A 19,284-nucleotide genomic window follows, 5' to 3' on the forward strand; every position below is an offset into this window, starting at 1 on the left:
TTCGAGACATGATGGTGTCAGCATTTAACAATCACATCGAAGGGGTCAAACAGGATTCGTAAATGTACATGACGAAATATTCTAGGTGGAAAGTGGTACACAACATAATTGTACGCAGCATTATTAGAATAATAATAAATATTGATAGAAGTTGGAACTCAATGGAAGGGAGCGACGTCATGATTAATTAGGCCTAATAAGTTAGTTTTTTGACGACGAAGATGTATTGCAAAATTGCAGCTAACTGAGGGACAGGAGAGTTTCATTAAAAAAACAAAATCGCCCAAAACCCAATATTATCATGGGATATAAAGACTATGGATAACGAACATTGTGTGCCAGGATATATCATTTGCTGGACAGTTAGCTTAAGCTTATTTCAAGCCCAAGCTTATTTCACAAGAAAATAAGAATGAACACAGAATAAGCAGCTGTATTCTTCTTGTGTTTGCAAACAATTTTTTTTTTGTGCATAGCAGCATGCACACACACGTGCGCGCACACACCAACAGGCTCACACACACACACACACACACAACCAATAAATGTGTGCAGCAGTGATATGTTGGTATAGTATTCGCAGGCTTGTGCCGAAAGGGTGGGTTGGGTGGTGGCGCGTTGCGTTAATGAGAACACCACCCTTCGTCCAAAGCCCCTCTCCCCCCGGTTTTGCCGAAAGGGTGCGTTGGGAGCGTTGGGTCGCGTCGCGTTGACTGGAACCCCACCCTTCGTCCAAAGCCCGCCCCCCCCCCCCTCCCGGTTTTGCCGAAAGGGTGCGTTAGTACTTTTTCTCATGTAAAATTAAAAGACGAGTTTTGATTTTATATTTAACCTTCAAACAACCATTTCAAAAAGGCTATCGTCCGGATCGGTTTACACTCTATTACCACTTGGTCTACAGCCAGTTGGTTTAATAGACTGTTTGACATCAGTTGGTCTAATAACCAGTTGGTCTAGTCATCATTTCGTCAAATTACTGTTTGGTCTAATTATTATTTGGTTTAATTACTATAAAGGGTGGTGTTCCCATTAACGCGACGCTCCGCCACCCAACCCACCCTTTCGGCACAAGCCTAGAAGGCGGGCCCCCCACCCCCCCCCCCCCCCCGCCAAAAAAAAAAAAAAAAAAAAAAATAGCCCAGTTGGTCATAATTTTATAGACGAAACGATGATTGGACCAAATGGTACCTGATTAGACAAGGAGGCTGGCTATTAGACCAAATGACAATAAGATTAATGGTTATGAGACTAAATGGGTGTAGACTTAATGATGATAGACAGAGGCTAGACCAACTGGGCAATGGACCAAAATTAATGATGTGTACACCAAATTTATATTGGACAAATTTGGTTTTATTTTAGACCATTTGTGACCGTGCACCTCAAAACGAACATAAAGTCGCACACACTGATTTTGCGTGAGGAAAAAGTGAAATGGGTCAACCTAGCCGAACTTGACTTTTTCATACTTTCTGAAAGAGCGGGTCTTCTTTTACATTATGCTAAAATTTGGTATCATAAAACGGGCAGGAAATTGCGTTTTTTTAGCAGTTTATCTCGAACGTTTTTGGTAGAGTAGTTTGATTAGGTGTGTCTTTAGAATCCCTTTTTCATTTCTGAAAAACAATGTCCACGCTCTTCAATTTCAACTCTAATAACTTTTGAAAAGATGGTGGTACTGCTTTGAAAGTTGGCATTATGATAAATGATGGACAGAATGTGTAAATGAAGCATGCTTAAAGGGGCAGTCTTTTAACTTTATAATGCATGATCATATGAAAATACTGTGTCAATACTATTAGATATCATATATGCTTTTCTTCAACGAGATCTGTGAACTTCAAAAAACTCAGTTGAAATCGCCTAAATCGCTCATTTTTCGGGTAGTCGGGAACGCCCCCAGAAAAAGCAAGGACCGGTCACGTGCCTTGTCAGGTGACACTTTGACGTACGAGGGGGTATTCATAGTGCCGACTGTCTCGCCGTATACCGTACTTCACAGTGCAGTGAGTCTTGTGTATTTGTAGGAAAGTTAGAGAAAATATTTCAAGAAAATGCCGTGGAGGTGTGTCGTCATCGCAGCAAAGACACAAAAGATGGGTGTAAGTCTGCACAACTTCCCTAGGCTAAAGATGACGCCATTCGAAAGAATTGGGTTTTGAGACTCATTTCATTTGCTGAAGCGAGCCCAGCAGTGCAGTGCAGTGCAGTGGGATGCATGCAATGAATGGTTCTTCTAACGTTATAGTCGTCAGGTTGTACAGCCTCGTATGCAGTGATCGCTTGGAGGAGTGGAGCCAAGTACATGTAAAATAGCAGAGGAGGGGCTGTATACTCGGCTAGGATTTGTGCCCAAAAAGAGGATCCTGCAGCCCATAGCTATCCCTGTCATCAAGCTGGGAACTGGAAGCCAATCCCATCGTCAGAGAGCTGAAAAACAAAGCGGATCAGCAGTTCTGAAGCTGGAGAGAAAGCGGGTATGTTCTGTATAGCGTCTAGACGACTCTATAGAGTCGAGATAGAAACACGAGACCAATGTATATTTTACAGAGACTCTAAATCTCTAGATCTATAGAGTCGGGTATGTTCTGTATAGACGACTCTCTAGCTATCGTATGAGTATCGTAACTAGATCTATACACAGCCCAGTTGCTGTATAAATCGGGACGGGGTTCGCACGGCGTCTGGTTATGGCCTCGGCCTATTGCTAATATTCTACTAGTATCATATTATTTACTAACAGTTTCACGGTTTAGATAGGTTGATAAGCTCTGTCTGGCGTTTCGAGTGGGACTGCCTTGCTTCCCCAATAAAGCTCTAAAGAGTTGTACGTAGTAACCGAATGGTTGGATGTATGTTCCAAAACAAATTATTAGATTGAATTGATCTAGGACTGGGCATTATTGTTTGTCTTCACTTGCCCATTTGCCATTAGATTAGGCAAGTGAAATCTTCAATATCCTTTTTTTTTTTCTTGCCCCAAAATGTTTCCCATATATTAGTTGGCTAATGTAATGTGATTTCATAGTTTACATGTACAAAAAAAAAGTCACTTTCCAATCAGACAAGGAACTTTCTGCAGTCGTTTATTTTCAGTTGTCGTCATTACAATTTCACTTGCCCTGGTTACAATGTTGAATGTGGGGAAGTACTAATGGCAGTTATTACTTGTGATTAACAGTATTTGTTTCTCCCAAGAGTTCCTACATGCATCTAGTTAACCATGTTCTTACAGGCCTACATAGACATTTTTTTTTTTTATTCAATCCTCTCTATGCTATTACTAATTACAGGGTTCAGCTGGCAGCATTGCATTACAGTGTACAACACAAATCCAGACCGGAGGCAAACTCGAGGTGCAACAGGTGATCTGCTCTACCAGATTGTGAAGCCGAAATACAAGGCTGGGTCGTCTAGTGTGAAGGTTCGTAAAAAATGGCGTAGATATTTTATGCAATATTGGAAGAAAATGAATTCACGTTACAAGACCAATTACAATGAAGAGAAAAATATTAGAGTGGCACAATTTGTCTACTACACATTTTATTATTTGTTCGTCTTTGTAGAAGCATGGCTTTCTTGACCACTGAGTACACATAAAATGATCAATTTTAAAAGGTCCCAAAATGTTTCCCATATTAGTTGACTAATGTAATGTGATTTCATAGTTTACATGTACAAAAAAAAAGTCACTTTCCAATCAGACAAGGAACTTTCTGCAGTCGTTTATTATCAGTTGTCGTCATTACAATTTCACTTGCCCTGGTTACAATGTTGAATGTGGGGAAGTACTAATGGCAGTTATTATTTGTGATTAACAGTATTTGTTTCTCCCAAGAGTTCCTACATGCATCTAGTTAACCATGTTCTTACTGGCCTACATAGACATTTTTTTTTTTTAATTCACTCCTCTCTATGCTATTACTAATTACAGGGTTCAGCTGGCAGCATTGCATTACAGTGTACAACACAAATCGAGACCGGAGGCAAGCTCGAGGTGCAACAGGTGATCTGCTCTACCAGATTGTGAAGCCGAAATACAAGGCTGGGTCTTCTAGTGTGAAGGTTCGTAAAGAATGGTGTAGATATTTTATGCAATATTGGAAGAAAATGAATTCACGTTACAAGACCAATTACAATGAAGAGAAAAATATTAGAATGGCACAATTTGTCAACTACACATTTTATTATTTGTTTGTCTTTGTAGAAGCATGGCTTTCTTGACCACTGAGTACACATAAAATGATCAATTTTAAAAGGTCAAGATATACATTTTCTCTTTTTTTTAGGGGGGGGGGGTGGAGGAGCAGGTCTTATGCCTGTTCCACTAATCAGAAGTCATAGAAGGGAGGCAGTCAGTTTTCCATTCCCGAAGACCAACACTCCACATTCCATGACCAATGGCTACTTTGGCATTCTCAAATCAAGTCTTTGCATTGAGGAGGACAAACCCCAATTTTGATATGAATTTGCAAAGATTTTTTTAATGTCATTATCAAAATGGTGGTTTCTGTTCATGACACCTCAAGGACTTTGTTGCTAATAACCAATGCAAACATCTTAATTCCATCTATTTTGTGTGTCCCTTTGTTTCTTTCTGTTGAATTTTCTACAGCACATGTTGATGATGTCCTTTCTGCTGTTGTGGAGTACGATGACAAAACTCCTGCATCCTGCCAGCCTTCAACGCCTCCCCTTGTGAGTGCCATCGTGTGTCATCCAAGGGAGGAAGTTATTGAATATCACAGGAGACAATTTGCACCTGACAAATAATGTGATGGTTTCAGGAATCCTTGCAATTGAGATTGAAGTTCATATTATGTACAATATGATACAGATTTTTTGTGGAATGATTTTTTTCATCTGTTCTTCTGTCAGATGTTGGATACAAACACTCAAAATTTTGTTATGCATACCCAGCATTCTTATGCGCTCTATTCATGAGTGATCATCTAAAGACAAGATAAGATCACCTTGGTTACTGTTGTGTCCCGTCTGTATAACATGTATGTAGCATTTCATCACAAACAATATGATGCCAACTTGATATAGTGTTTCAAAGACCATTTCTTTGCCAATTGAATATTGTCCTTTTAATAGCAAAATCACAATTCATTTGCAATACAGGAGTCATGTGGATACAAAAGGAAAACTGTGTATTCTTTTGTTGATGTTTAAAGCATAAATGACCATATTTATGGACAGATGGGCTTGCATTCTTAACACTATTCTGTAGAGATATTTAGTGTTGTATTAAAATGGTAAGTTTAGAAGATTTCTACATGAATGCTGTCCCTTACTATGGTTTTATCATAGCATGTTTGCTGTTATAGATTAGAGCTCATCACTCTTATGATCAAATATTGATACTTTTGACAAGATAATTTAGAATCAGATGTGCATGCATTATAGAACACAACACACTCAAAAGGGATTGAAAAAAATTGTATATACATGTAGTTTTGAGAAGAAATGCAATAATTTACTCTTGGTATATGATTCACAGATTTATGAAAAAGGAGAACAAGATGTGTTCTAAGCATTAGCATTTTACGTAATCTTCATCTGTGTTTAAGCAGACAGTTACTCAAGTTCGGAGACCTGGAATGCATCCACAGGGAGAATCCGAATTCATAATGCGATGCTAAGTCTAGTTGGGGAATTATTCTGTTGATATCTATTATACATGTAGTTCTCCATACATAATCATTGAAGTCAAGCATTAAAAGTTAAGCATTGTTTTTTGTTATGAATATGGTGTCAGGGGTCTTATGAAAGAACAATTGCTAGGTCACTCAGACTCAGACATTCATAATTATTCATGCAGATAGGTACTTCTGAAAAATGTGCACACAAGCAAACACCCACATGCACATATGCTCACATACATTCACACATTTGTACACATTTTTAAATGTGTGAAAGATTGAATAACATCACTCACCTGTATTGTTTTGTATATGTACACTTGCAATACATATATTATTTCTATCCTAAATTTGAGTTCTGTAGAGATTTCTGTATAGTGAAGAAGAAATCACAAAGCTTTTGATTCACTGTTACATGAGAATGTCTCATAATATTGATATGAAATATACAGTATGTATGTGGAAAAGATAACTCTTCCGGACTGATTTGATGTAAAATGTGGATGTCACTCATGCGTGCTTGACTGACCAGCTGCCATTGATCCAGTGGAATAAATCCCATTTTGTTCCAACATTAGGATATGGAGATAACACACTGGTAGGGTTTTACAATCTCACTCCTGTAAGTACAATACCCCTCCCCTACTTTTCCTCACTCCCTTTTACTAATTTTCTTTGGTCTCCTATCTATACACACATCAACACACACACACACACACCCTTTGCCATACTACACACATAGGCCCTACCTACAAACACATTCAAACAGGCATCACTTGAACACTCCCACCAACATGCAAATCGCATACATATGTACAATGCCATACAAATCTTACCTGTACATATATCTATGAGGGGAATATTTCTATCCATTCCATGAGGGGGAACATCAGACAAACATAGGGCAAATATATCAATGATATATTCATCCTATGTGTGTCTGATGTTGGTGTGTGTTTGTATCTGATATGCATGAGTGTACTGAGGGTGTGTGTATATGTGTATGTTTGTGCATTTTCATGTGTCTGTATGAAGCTAATCTTTTTTTGTTAATAAGGATGAATTTATACTGCATGTACTGTATTACTACAACCGCTACAACTACATATAGAAAACACAACACACTTTTTTTTACCATTTGCTTACAAAATATAATTGGTGTAATCAGCTGGAAGGAATGTTTGACAAATGCATACTGGTTCATGACAGAATACTACTATATGAGCCAGCTACATTCCAGTTCAATGAGTTCGTAACTAGACTTGGTCCTGTTCTCTAAATAGAGGCTGTGAAGCTATTGCCGGAAAGGCTACAGCATCTTAATTGTATTAGATCGTTATTTGTTTTTTGTGACCATGATTGACAACATAGCTGTTCAACATGTCAATTCTACACAATCAAAATTACCTTCAGTTGTATGGTTGTGAAAGTGTCATTTTCCAATTGCTAAAACATGCAGTAGATCTACATTACAAAAGAGAGAGGGGGAGCATACTAAGAGTAAGAATTGAGACAAGAGTGCATTTGACATACAGTCGAATCTTGTTATAATGAGGTACATTATGGGACCAGAGATATCACTCCTGTATATCAAGATCTTGTTATAACTACAGTTTGTCATATCACTGCTTATAATATTGAGGTTCCACTGAACATGCATCAATAAATTACAATAAAATACAATGTACTGTATATCATTTGTACAGAGAGGCTGAAGTCCAACAGCATGTTTCTCAGCTGTGTGCCTTGATGAGTTGGTGTTGGACGCTGCATATCATCAGTGTACCCAATATACCGGTAATGGACAAGGTGTCTGACAAAGTATACATGTGACATTTCGCAATGTACAAACTTATGTGATGCATTTCTACACTGTGACCACATTCCCGTTAAGCAGATCGCAATGTGACAAGTTGTCACATTCTACACCCAATATCAGTGCTGCATATACAGTCTTATTAGAACCTACGCAAAATGAAAGCCTGTCACTATTTCTGATGGATGAGTTTATCAGATTTTTCTAACAGCAGAAGATGGCAGTAGGACTCTCACATTTTGGCCCAGAAATGTCCAGCATCATCTCACCAGTTACCGGTATGCAACATGTCTTGATCGCCTGATATTGAAACAAAAGTGAAACAAAATGGAATGCAAAAGGAGTAAAATTTGATAATCGTATTATATGACATCATGTGTTCATCTAGGAATTTATCTTGAGAATAGGATTTAAATTAGACAATGTAAATGGGACCCACGGGGTATGGTAGTCATTATTTTGGGGACGACTGTATAATGGCAGGATAAAATACATGTATAAAAACATGTACAGCTGTATTGACTGCCTGAAATTGAAACAAAAATGAAATGAAATGGAATGCAATGGAATGCAAAGGGACTAAAATTTGATAATATATTACATAAGTGTTACTCTAGAAACCGTGAGAACAGGAATAAAATTACACAATGTGAATGGATCTTTCATATGTAGAATCGTATAATGACACCATAAAATTCATTAGGAAATTATCAGGGATATGAAAAAAGCCTAATCTTTATTGCAACATTTGGAAAATAAAATAGGGAATTAAATGTGCCTAACAAACTCACTTGTTATCTGCAGCATTTGTTCAAGCACCTTCTCCATAGGCCTACTGTTGGGTGTCCTGGTAGCTTCCAGTTTCTTTCACCCATTCATCGAGGCCCACAGTTGAGAAACCTGGATGTGCTATAATACAGCGCATTGGAGCATCGAAATGTCTTTCGTTGTACCGTAATTCTCAATCTTGTCCATTATGTGCTCTGTCTCTTTGCAGCAAACGGATTCCCTGGCAGTGGTCATGTGGGAACACAGCTGCGACAGAGGCACCTGAAAACAAAGAAAAAATGAAAAAAAAAGAAGAAACATAACGAACAACACATTCCTATTTCCTTCTTTGTGTTTATTAGTTGGTGTTTTGAAGTAGTACTGCACTGTCACACAATGAGATTTAGACTATAGGCCTATTAGTCATCAGTGAAATCATTGTTTGAGTTCTAGGCAAGTGTGAACAAAATATCGTTCATGACTAGGCCTGTAGGAACCCCTACTGCCAGAGAGGTTACCACCGATACCAGACTCTTCAAACCACTGCTTAGCCCAGCCACATACGGTAATTGAAATTGCAGTTATGGTATGGCCGGCAAACACTTGTACCTTATTGCAAACAGCAGTTTTTCACTTATCCTTTCATAACTTGTCTCGTGCTCGGCAATTTACATGTGAAACTGTAGTAGGAGGGCCTAGTGGAAACAAACTTGGTTGGAATTTACCAGTCGATTACCTCATGATAGGAAGGTCCTTGGGGCCAGAGAAATGACCTCCTTATATACCGGGTACCTACGTATACAGGTACAGTACTATGAATTACATCAAAGTTTATACCAGGACTCAAGTAAAATAATGTTAAATGCGGGGAAAAAAAAATCGGGATCTGAAAAATCAGTTCGTCCTTGTGACATTATGACGAGAGATATGAGAGCTCAAGTATGACATCTGCCTCGCCAGCTCAGTGCATAGCCTTTCAATTCATACCGTCGTTTACCGATGTCCCTCTTCCACTCCAGTTTCACGTTCATGTTGTATTGTAAACAAAATTCTGTTTTGATTTTTCCGACCCCAATCGACCTGCATTCTGTAAAAATTAACGTTAGGCCTAACGTTAGAGTGAACTATCTAGACTCTCAGCGTACTTGATACTAGTGATAGTTACCAATTATTATCTTCCAAGTCCCAAACCTCGTCGCGGGCTCGTTGCCATCACCCTGTTCCTCGAGCAGCATCCTCACGGGCCACTGCCCCGGGGGCGGGAGGTGAAGAGTCGGGTTCATATACTCCAGAACGGTACGGCTACGGGCGGGATGAACTCAATACAGATTAGATTTAGGGTTGCGTGGGGCTGGAGCTGGAGCTGACGAGGGGCTGCTTTACCTTCGCCTTCATCATCTCGGTGGGGGTAGCAGCCAGAAAGGCGAATCCAGGTCTGAATCCATATTGAGAACACTGTCTTGTTGACCACGTACTGCTACCAGCTTGTTTACCGTGTATAAAGCTAATGCAACGCGATCTCCGCGGAGCTAGCAAGGTATGCTGTTATCGTAAAAATTAGAGTGCCATCCAGTCTCCAGTTGAAATTTGTTGTTATCATCCATGCACACACACAGAGTCACAATGTACGGTTAGCAGTAAAGCGGCTGTCTGTACGTCTACTTGTCTTTTTCTCTCGCAGAAAATATGTAGTTTTTTCCAAACGTAAACCGGATCCAAAAAGGCAATTATCACGGGTAAAGTGTTCAAAAAAGTCAGTGGCGTCACTGGGCCTCTACTAAAATGTCTAAACAACATATTCAAATCACTTTTGGGACGCAAAGATTGTCAGAACTGGTTAAATCTTGATTTAGAAATAGATAAAGTTTCACTCATTTTACATTGCCAACGCATTAGACGAACTCGGTGGCTTCGCGGGGTCTACCCCCTCATACGTCAAATTGCATAAGCCAATCAGCTGCCAATTTTAGGGGGCGTTCCCAAATCAGTGAACATTTTGAGCGATTTCTTGTTACTGAGCAATTTTTGGTGGATAAAAACGCCAGAATCGTGTTAGTGAGCTCAAATACCTTCTATATAGCCCCAATGTCCGAGTTAAAAGACTCCCCCTTTAATTTCAGTTTAATCTGATGATCCCTTCATTGTTGTTACTCTGGTGGTTTACTACCTGTTTTTTTGTCCCGTTCATCGCACAGCCAACACGGTTTGGTAAAGATTAAGCGCTTGAATAGACATTGTACTTCAGAGCCTCTTTTCTCAGTTCACATTTTTCCTGAGTTTTTGTGCTTTCTTTCCAATATTTAGATAGGTTAGGAGAGTCCATTTGATTTCAGCTATACATCATTTTAAAGCTTAAAGTCTGCTCTTTCAGAAAATGGTCTTAACTTAAAATTCATGTCTGGCGACTTTTTGTTTGTTTTGAGGTGCAGGGTCACATTTGATGATTAGACGAAATGGAATTAGACCAACTCATAAGAGACCAAATCGGTATTTGATGGTATGAATTGGTGTTACACCAAAAATAGACCACATGGCTATTATTAGACGAATTGACTGTAGACCAAATAGTAATTAAACCAAATAACGATTCGACCAAACATCAATTGGACGAAATGATGACTATTAATGTATACAAATGATGCACAGGAGGCGTTAGTGAAGGCGTAGCGCACTCGAGGGTATTTACAATTGTGAAACATGCACGAGGCGAAGCCGAGTGCATGTTGCACTACATTGTAAATACCCGAGAGTGAGCTGCATCCACTAACGCCACGAAATAATCCTGTGCATCATTTGTTTTATGAAATGAGTGGAAAACTAACAGCATTTTTCACGTACCTTTGTGGGTCAATACCAGTCAGCTACATGTAGCACTCGCTCGAGAGAGTCGAGTCAAACACGTCGCACTCGGAAATCCCGCACATGTAAGTACTGTACGTATAAGAGTACTGTATGCGTATGGTAGGGGTCCAACCCACCGACCGGGTCCATAACGACCGACCGCGCATTATAATGGCATTGCGCGTACAGAAATAAAATGTACGCATGGGACTACGCGCAACGGTGTTCGATTCTTCACTGGGCTACGCTACCGAGTAAAATGTGGCGAAAACAACTAAGTATTCCCTCTAAATTACCGAAATTTAGCAAAATCGAATAAGGTTTATCGTGTAACTACATATAAATAGGCCTACCTTTGCTGACTCGTTGTTAGATGTAGAGTATCCTTCCGTAATATTATAAATTTGACGATTTTGACCGCAAAATTGTCACCGCCGCTTGTACGATCGTGCACACACGTTACACATACACATGACATAAACATTTTGTCGCCCGCTACGACCGTACGAGTTGATGCAGAAACGAGAAATGAATACCGTGAAAAAACAAACCGACTCATCTAATTTATTTCAATTACGATGAAAAGTTTCCTAATGAAAATCAAGTCAAATTCATCAAACAGTCCTTCAAAAGTAATATCGAAGGATTCAAAATATATTCAAATATTATTGGGGAAAAAATTACGACTAGAAAAAAACAGCAGCTTGTCGAAAAAAACGCGTTTACGTACGCTTTATACGTATTGTCAATAGAGGGCGGGGTGGTCGGTCGATATGAGCCGGGCAACTGAGTGCGGAAAAATGACACCCCACGCGTTCGAAGCCGCCATCTAGAGCGCGTACCTCAGATCGCATTTTCAGTGCGCGCTTGTGAATCCGGAGTATTTTCTCCACACGTGAGTAAAATTTCAGGCAAATTGTGAGATTTTTCATGTTTCTATTGATAGAAAAACGTTAGGTGTCCGATATTATGAACACCCAACCATACGCCACATAATATGTTATGTACACAAGAAAGGCCGGCCGGCAGCCCTAACTAGAAGTTGTTTACAGGATTGACAGCGCGTATAGTAGCGCGCGACGCACTTGTAACAACTGATTGAGTGGCGCACTGGTACTGCAGTGCAATGGTACTAAAGTAATCAAAGCCCACGTGACTCATTCCAGCGCTTCCTATTGGCTACGTTCTTGAACCCATTTTATAAAACTGGTTATTAGACCAACTGATATTAAACAGTCTATTAGACTAACTGGCTGTAGACCAAGTGGTAATAGAGTGTCAACCGATCCGGACGAAAGCCTCTTTGAAATGGTTGTTTGAAGGTTAAATATACATTCAAAACTCGTCTTTTAATATTACATGAAAAAAGTACCAACGCACCCTTTCGGAAAAACCGGGGGGGGGGGCTTTGGACGAAAGGTCGGATTCCAGTCAACGCGACGCGACCCAACGCTCCCAAAGCACCCTTTCGCCAAAACCGGGGGGGGGGGGGGGGGTGGGGCTTTGGACGAAGGGTGGTGTTCCCCTTAACGCGACGCGCCACCACCCAACCCACCCTTTCGGCACAAGCTGTATTCGCATATGGCATGCGTGTCGAGCTTTCACTGCGCTTATTTTGTATAGGTTGGTTTATTAATCTTGTGATATATTCTGGGGAAAATTAGTCAAGTTAACGTTAAATCGACATTTTCAATTCATATCACAGGTAATAGACAATCTTCTTATCACACAAGTTCATTATTCGTATAGGTTCGTCTACTTTCATTACTATCCAGGGAAAAAAAAAATAGGTGAAAAGGCATTCCTGACACAATATGTCATCACCAACACTCCAACATGCATTATGAACGGGAGCAGTTTAATTGGTGATATGCCAACATACTGCGATGGCAAGATTCGACAGAAACGAAATACACCTATCTTATACTTCAAGACAAGTAAGCTCTTCAGTGCATTTTGTGCTTCATATTAAATATAACCCATTAAGCTGTTGAATTTTCATAATAAAATAGTTCTCGATGGTCACCTCTTTTTGTGTCGTGTTCATGTGGTTATCTGTTTAACCTCGGAATCAGACTTAGAAAGTTCAACGGTCTATGCCAACTGGCCATATACTGAAATTGTTATCCCCACTTCGTGTGCTTGGTCTATTTTCCAAAATGTCTAAGCGTTTGGGTAATATATGAAGAGTTTGTTCGCAAAAACCGATAAGTCCATATTTGCCAAATGGAGATATTTGTGATTAAAGGTCAAGAAAAAATAAAGGGTATAATAAAAAAAAATGCTTCTTTTGACCATAACTTCAAAAAAGTGACATTATAATAGTGACCAATATGTCATGTAAAAGGTGTTATTTTGTACTTTATGACAGAGACCGTACTTTAAAATCTTCAAAAATGGACTTATCGGTTTTTTTTAAAACAAACTCTTCATATGTGACCCTGCACCTCAATACAAACAAAAAGTCGCCAGACATGGATTTTTAGTTAAGACCACATTCTGAAAGAGCAGACATTAAGCTTTAAAATGATGTATAACTCAAATCAAATGGACTCTCCTAACCTATCTAAATTAATTGTGGACAGAAATTTCTGCCCGTTTTATGATACCAAATTTTAGCATAATGTGAAAGAAGACCCGCTCTTTCAGAAAATATGAAAAAAGTCAAGTTCGGCTAGATTGACCCATTTCACTTATTTTCAGTCCTCACGCAAAATCAGTGTGTGCGACTTAATGTTCGTTTTGAGGTGCACGGTCACATATATATATATATATATATATATATATACTTTTTTTTGGGGGGGGGGGGGCACTGTTCCTATGTTATATTTAGGTATACTGTAGTGCTTTGTTACATGTTCAATAGATATAGAAATGATGTAAATGATATTGGATAGCTTTATTTCAAGATATTCCTATTCTACTCCACTGCTAGCGTTCCAGACCATCATAACTATCTACGCTTTTTTCATTTAGTTAACATTAAATGCCTTCATAAGCAACCTTTTAGAGCTAAAAAAAAAAAAAAAAAAAAAAAAAAAAAAAAAAAATCTGTAGAACAAGCTAGTCATATTTTGTCTGAAGGTTAACTCTTTATGTGCCATGATGGAAACCCCTTGTGTGCCACGTTATTCTGAGACAGGAAGGTAGTCATGCTTTGAATAAGAATTATGTTTTTCCAATTTGTATAACTTCTACAAATTTCTGTTAAGATGGGCATAATAGCAGACAAAGATAAAGAGGAATGCCGAGCTTTGTTTCGATATAGATTGTATGACGAATCTATTTTCAATTTTCCTTTTGAATGACCAGTTGCTACATTACTGTAAAGGCACGATTTTTGCACATAAGACCGTGACAGAATGTTAGAATGTACGAGCAAATCTAGTTGGGAATACTGCTTGATAGTCAATCACCACATAGAATGCAAGCCGTATATACAGAGGAACAAAAGCACGAGAAACGCTTTCATTGTGCCGCGGGATTAGCAGTGATTAGCGATGTATCGATCGGTTTTGGCGGCCTTGTTTGTTGAGCAGAATATGCGAAGTTGGCACGCCGTCGACTGAGTCGGACGTGCGAACGTGGCACATAAAGAGTTAATTATTAATCAGTGTTTCAATAGAACACGTCAGCAATCCAAAACAAAAATAAAAAGACATCATCCCGTGTAAGGGCACTGCTTTATCTACGTAAGATGGTAGTACTAGCTCGTATAACTTATCAGTTATCTCCATTTTGTTTTTTTCTGACGTGATATTAATGTTTGATTTAAGTCGAACAGGTGGTAACTTTCGCACCTGCTTCAACCATGCTTAACCTGAGGTATAATATAATGAATATCTAGTAGAAGACAGTCAACTATCAACTGTCTTGCTCCGGTTGTCACTCTACCTTTTGCTGTGGGACCAGTGATGCAAGGAAGGTAAGACTGGTTTGTGTATGGTCCCATTCCAAACTAAATTCAGTAATTTATTGCAAATATTTGTTTATACCGCTGGTTAAGTTCAGTTCAATTCAAATTCATTTCGCTTTTTTTTTTTCAGATTGAAATAATATATAAACATAACACTCTCGATGTCAGCACGTCAAATTTGTATGTTTACGTTTGCTTACTCAACTCGACATTCCAAAGAATATCACCTTTACAATCCCAAGCTAATGACAGCTCACACGTCGGTTTAGACACAATGGACCAGACGTTTGAAACAATCTCCCTGAGCAAATCAAGGCAATCACTTAATTATATTCTTTTAAGCCACTGATGAAAAAAAAGACTTTTATCGAAATATAATAATGTATGAGTGATTAAAAAGTTGAGGTTTTATGCTAATTTTTAAACAGTTTATATTGGTATATTAGGAGTTTAGCAATTTGTTGCCTATTAAAATTGATATTGTAACAGAAATATGTAACAGACAAATATATGACACAGTTATAATTATATTAGACACAAACCAAATTATGTATCATATGCCCAAACGTTAAATGCTTAAGATTAAATTTCATGGCATGCCCAGTACAGCAAAGCACAGCACTCACCGCAGCACAATATTTTAGAAAATAATGCGTGCTGAAAATGAAACACGATAACTATTTTGAATTTTCCTTTCATTTTGACCTCACTACTACGATATTTTGGATTTAATTTTTGAATCTATTTGGTAGACAATCGAATTTAAGTTTAGAATTTTAGCCCGAGGCGTCGATCCATGTTAAGCTGCTGCTTATGATCGCGGTTTCCTGCCTTTCCATTACTAAAACAGATAAAAATGCTTAATTTTACAAATCAATTCTTTATAATTCCCCTTTTTCTTGAAATTCTTTTATTGTAATGACATAAAATATTCTGAAGGAACAATCAATCATTGTCTAATAGTTTACAACTGTAAATTCCACGATTTAATTCTGAAAATTCTTCTTTTTTGTAAGTGATGTTATGCTCTACGTCTCATACATTGAATATTGTCATGTTCTCAGTGTATGCATAATATGTGACCGTGCAACTCAAATAAACAAAAAGTCGCACCCCTTGGTTTCACATGATGGCTAAAAAAAGGTGAAATGGATCAACCGGCCGAGTCAATTTTGAGTTTTCCATATTTTCTGAAAGAGTCATTTTTCCTTCTTCTACATTATTTTTGAGTTTGGATCATACATGCAATGGGAAAGTGGTCTTCAGCAGTTTTTGTGGTTAACATCATGTTCTTTATCCATTCATGGCACATGTAGCACTTAGTAAAGATTAAGCGCTTTAATTTACTTTACAGCCTATTTTCTCAGTTTACACTTTGCAAAGTGTGCTTTCTTTCCGATATTTATAAAGGTTAGGAGAACCATTAGAATTAAATTATACATCATTTTAAAGCTTACCCATAGAGTCTGTTCGTTCAGAATCTGCCCAAAAATCCATGTCTGGCGACTTTTTGTTTGTTTTGTGATGCAGGTAACGTATATGTGACTCTGCACCTCAAAACAAGCAAAAAGTCGCCAGACATGAATTTTTAGTTAAGACCACATTCTGAAAGAGCAGACTTTAAGCTTTAAAATGATGTATAACTCAAATCAAATGGACTCTCCTAACCTATCTAAATATTGGAAAGAAAGCACAAAAACTCAGGAAAAGTGTGAACTGAGAAAAGAGGCTCTGAAGTACAGTGTCTATTCAAGCGCTTAATCTTTACCAAACCGTGCTGGCTGTGCGATGAATGGGACAAAAAACAGGAAATAAACCACCAGAGCAATAACAATGAAGATATTATTAGATTCAACTGAAATTAAACACGCCTCATTCATACATTCTGTCCATAATAAATGCCAACTTTCAAAGCAGTAGCACTATCCTTTCAAAAGTGATTAGAGTTGAAAGTGAAGAGTGTGGACAAGGTTTTTCAGAAATGAAAAAGTGATTCTGAAGACACACATAATCACACTATTCTACCAAAAAATGTTCGAGATAAACTGCTAAAAAAAACACACTTTCCGGCCCGTTTTGTGATACCAAATTTTAGCATAATGTAAAAGAAGACCCGCTCTTTCTGAAAATATGAAAAAGTCAAGTTCGGCTAGGTTGACCCATTTCACTTATTTTCAGTCCTCACGCAAAATCAGTGTGTGCGACTTTATGTTCGTTTTGAGGTGTACGGTAACATATGTACTTTGAGTTAATTTGTAAGACATTATGCTGACTATCCGTCGTGTAATGTTAATTTTCTATATAATATATTATGTATCCTTTTGTTATGCGTGATTTGGAAAAAAGGCAGAAATGAAACCCAACTACATAAACAAAAAAAAAAAACAACAACAGTGATTTACATGGACATTGGTTGACGAATTAATTGAAATGAATAACTTTGTTTTTCTTAATAATATAGTGCAAAAGGATTTCGAGCAGGTGTCTTTATATATTTGATGAAAAAGCGATACCAGGTACCAGCTTTTGAAATGAAAAATTAAAGAAATTTAGGGGAAATAAGAGTGCAGGTGACAATCATCGCACATGTTTGATAAGGACAAATGGCCTTCTATGTAGGTAAAATAAAGCAATTTTACCAAAAGATGGGTCACGCTTTGTTAGGATCGACTTATTTTCGATATCTCAGCCATTTCAACAAATTAAATTTTCATGATATAAACATTGAATTCCTCTCTGAATTATTTAATCTCCCATTTTCTTTAGAGGTTTGTCATTATGTCACAAACACACACACACGCACATGGAAACCTGAAGCCGCATTGCATTACAAAAAAAAAAAAAACTCTATCATCCCGTAAAAGATTAACTTTATTCTAGTATACAGTTTTAGATGCACACAGTTAGTAAAGAAAAAGAAAAGTAGAAAGGTTGCTATTACACGTGGAATGCTACCCGATATTATATAGGCCTATTGTACATCATGGCAATGTGAGAAAACATCATATTGCTAGCAGGAAGAAAAATATAAACATTCCACATTTTATACCATGGTTCATTTCTTTCATGATGGTATGTCTACATACTGTCAGCGTATTTCACATGCGATGCTCTTGTAATCCTCAGATGTTTGCACTGTTTGACGGGTTAACCTGTCATTTTCGTATTTAAATCGATTTCTAGAACTTTACTTAACTCCTGCATCATTTATTTGGTAATGAAGCGTTGGTATTGAAGATCTGATACAACGGCTCATACTAGATGGTGGGGTAAATTTCATGTTAGTTGTGTGTAAATGTCTGAATTAAGTTATCAACTTGTGGGGTCTTTTATTAATATGTATATATTATATATATATATATATATATATATATATATATATATATACAGGTATATATAATCATATATATATATATATATATATATACATATACATACATATCTGAAATGTTAAAAGTTTTATGCGCTAGGCGATGGTAACCTGAAACTACCCGCCCGTTTAGAGGCACAAGCTGCTTAGCTGGCAAAGTCTCATCGTCACAAGCGGTGCTGCAGACTAAACACACCTGGTCCGCGAATTTGCGACCATAGGTTTGACTGTGTGCAGATGGCCGAAGCAACTATTTGGCCCCAAAGTCGTGTTCGCGTGCCTTGTGACCCCACTCTAATCGCATTTAGCGTCATGGCAACCATTTGTTATTATGGGGAGCAGCGGTGGTGTTACATAGTCTCCGCGTTAGAAACACGCTGGTGACGGGCTTACGTGCTTTTATTAAAGAAAAGAGGTTTGCTGCAGAATAAAATTGGAATGGTTTCTATAAAAGGCCAGTGTCAACGGTGGTAGTAATAGTAGTAGTAATAGTAGCAGAAGTAGTAGTAGTACTGCCCCCCCCCCCAAGGAAAAACGCAGTATCTACATCCAGCTCCATTTCTCAACAACCGAGATATTCACCATTTTATGTTTTTGCCAAAGCCCCTGGAAAATATACTCTTTTGAAAAATTCCTTCATTGTGGAATTTTAGTCTATCTAGCTACCAATTTTCCTGGAAAATATCATTTTGTGTTTTTGTTTTGTTTTTAAGTTATTAATGAAAATGTAGATACTTTGGGGAAACCCCATGCAATTGACTGATTTCCCCAAGGAAAAACGCAGTATCTACAATGGAACGAATTTCCCCAAGGAAAAACGCAGTATCTACAGCGGAATGACTAGGATTAGTTCTGGTATTCATGATGCAACATCCTCAACCTCTGGCCCTGGGGGATGCATCCTCCATCCCCCATGTATGCCCTG

The 19,284-nt window shown here is 38.2% G+C and overlaps 1 long non-coding RNA gene across 2 annotated transcripts; it reads right to left on the bottom strand.

The window, feature by feature from the left end:
• Positions 1-6,800: 6,800 nt before the first annotated feature.
• LOC140226212 (uncharacterized) lies at positions 6,801-10,147 on the bottom strand. 2 transcript variants are annotated; one of them, XR_011900914.1, is made up of 3 exons: positions 9,424-10,147; positions 8,256-8,514; positions 6,801-7,764 (listed from the first exon to the last, which is right to left on the bottom strand). It is a non-coding gene; the product is annotated as an uncharacterized lncRNA (long non-coding RNA). The 2 variants fall into 2 exon arrangements; XR_011900913.1 differs by having other exon boundaries at positions 9,398-10,147.
• Positions 10,148-19,284: the final 9,137 nt, after the last annotated feature.

Source organism: Diadema setosum, chromosome 3, assembly GCF_964275005.1.
Source record: "Diadema setosum chromosome 3, eeDiaSeto1, whole genome shotgun sequence".
Classification (NCBI taxonomy): domain Eukaryota; kingdom Metazoa; phylum Echinodermata; class Echinoidea; order Diadematoida; family Diadematidae; genus Diadema; species Diadema setosum.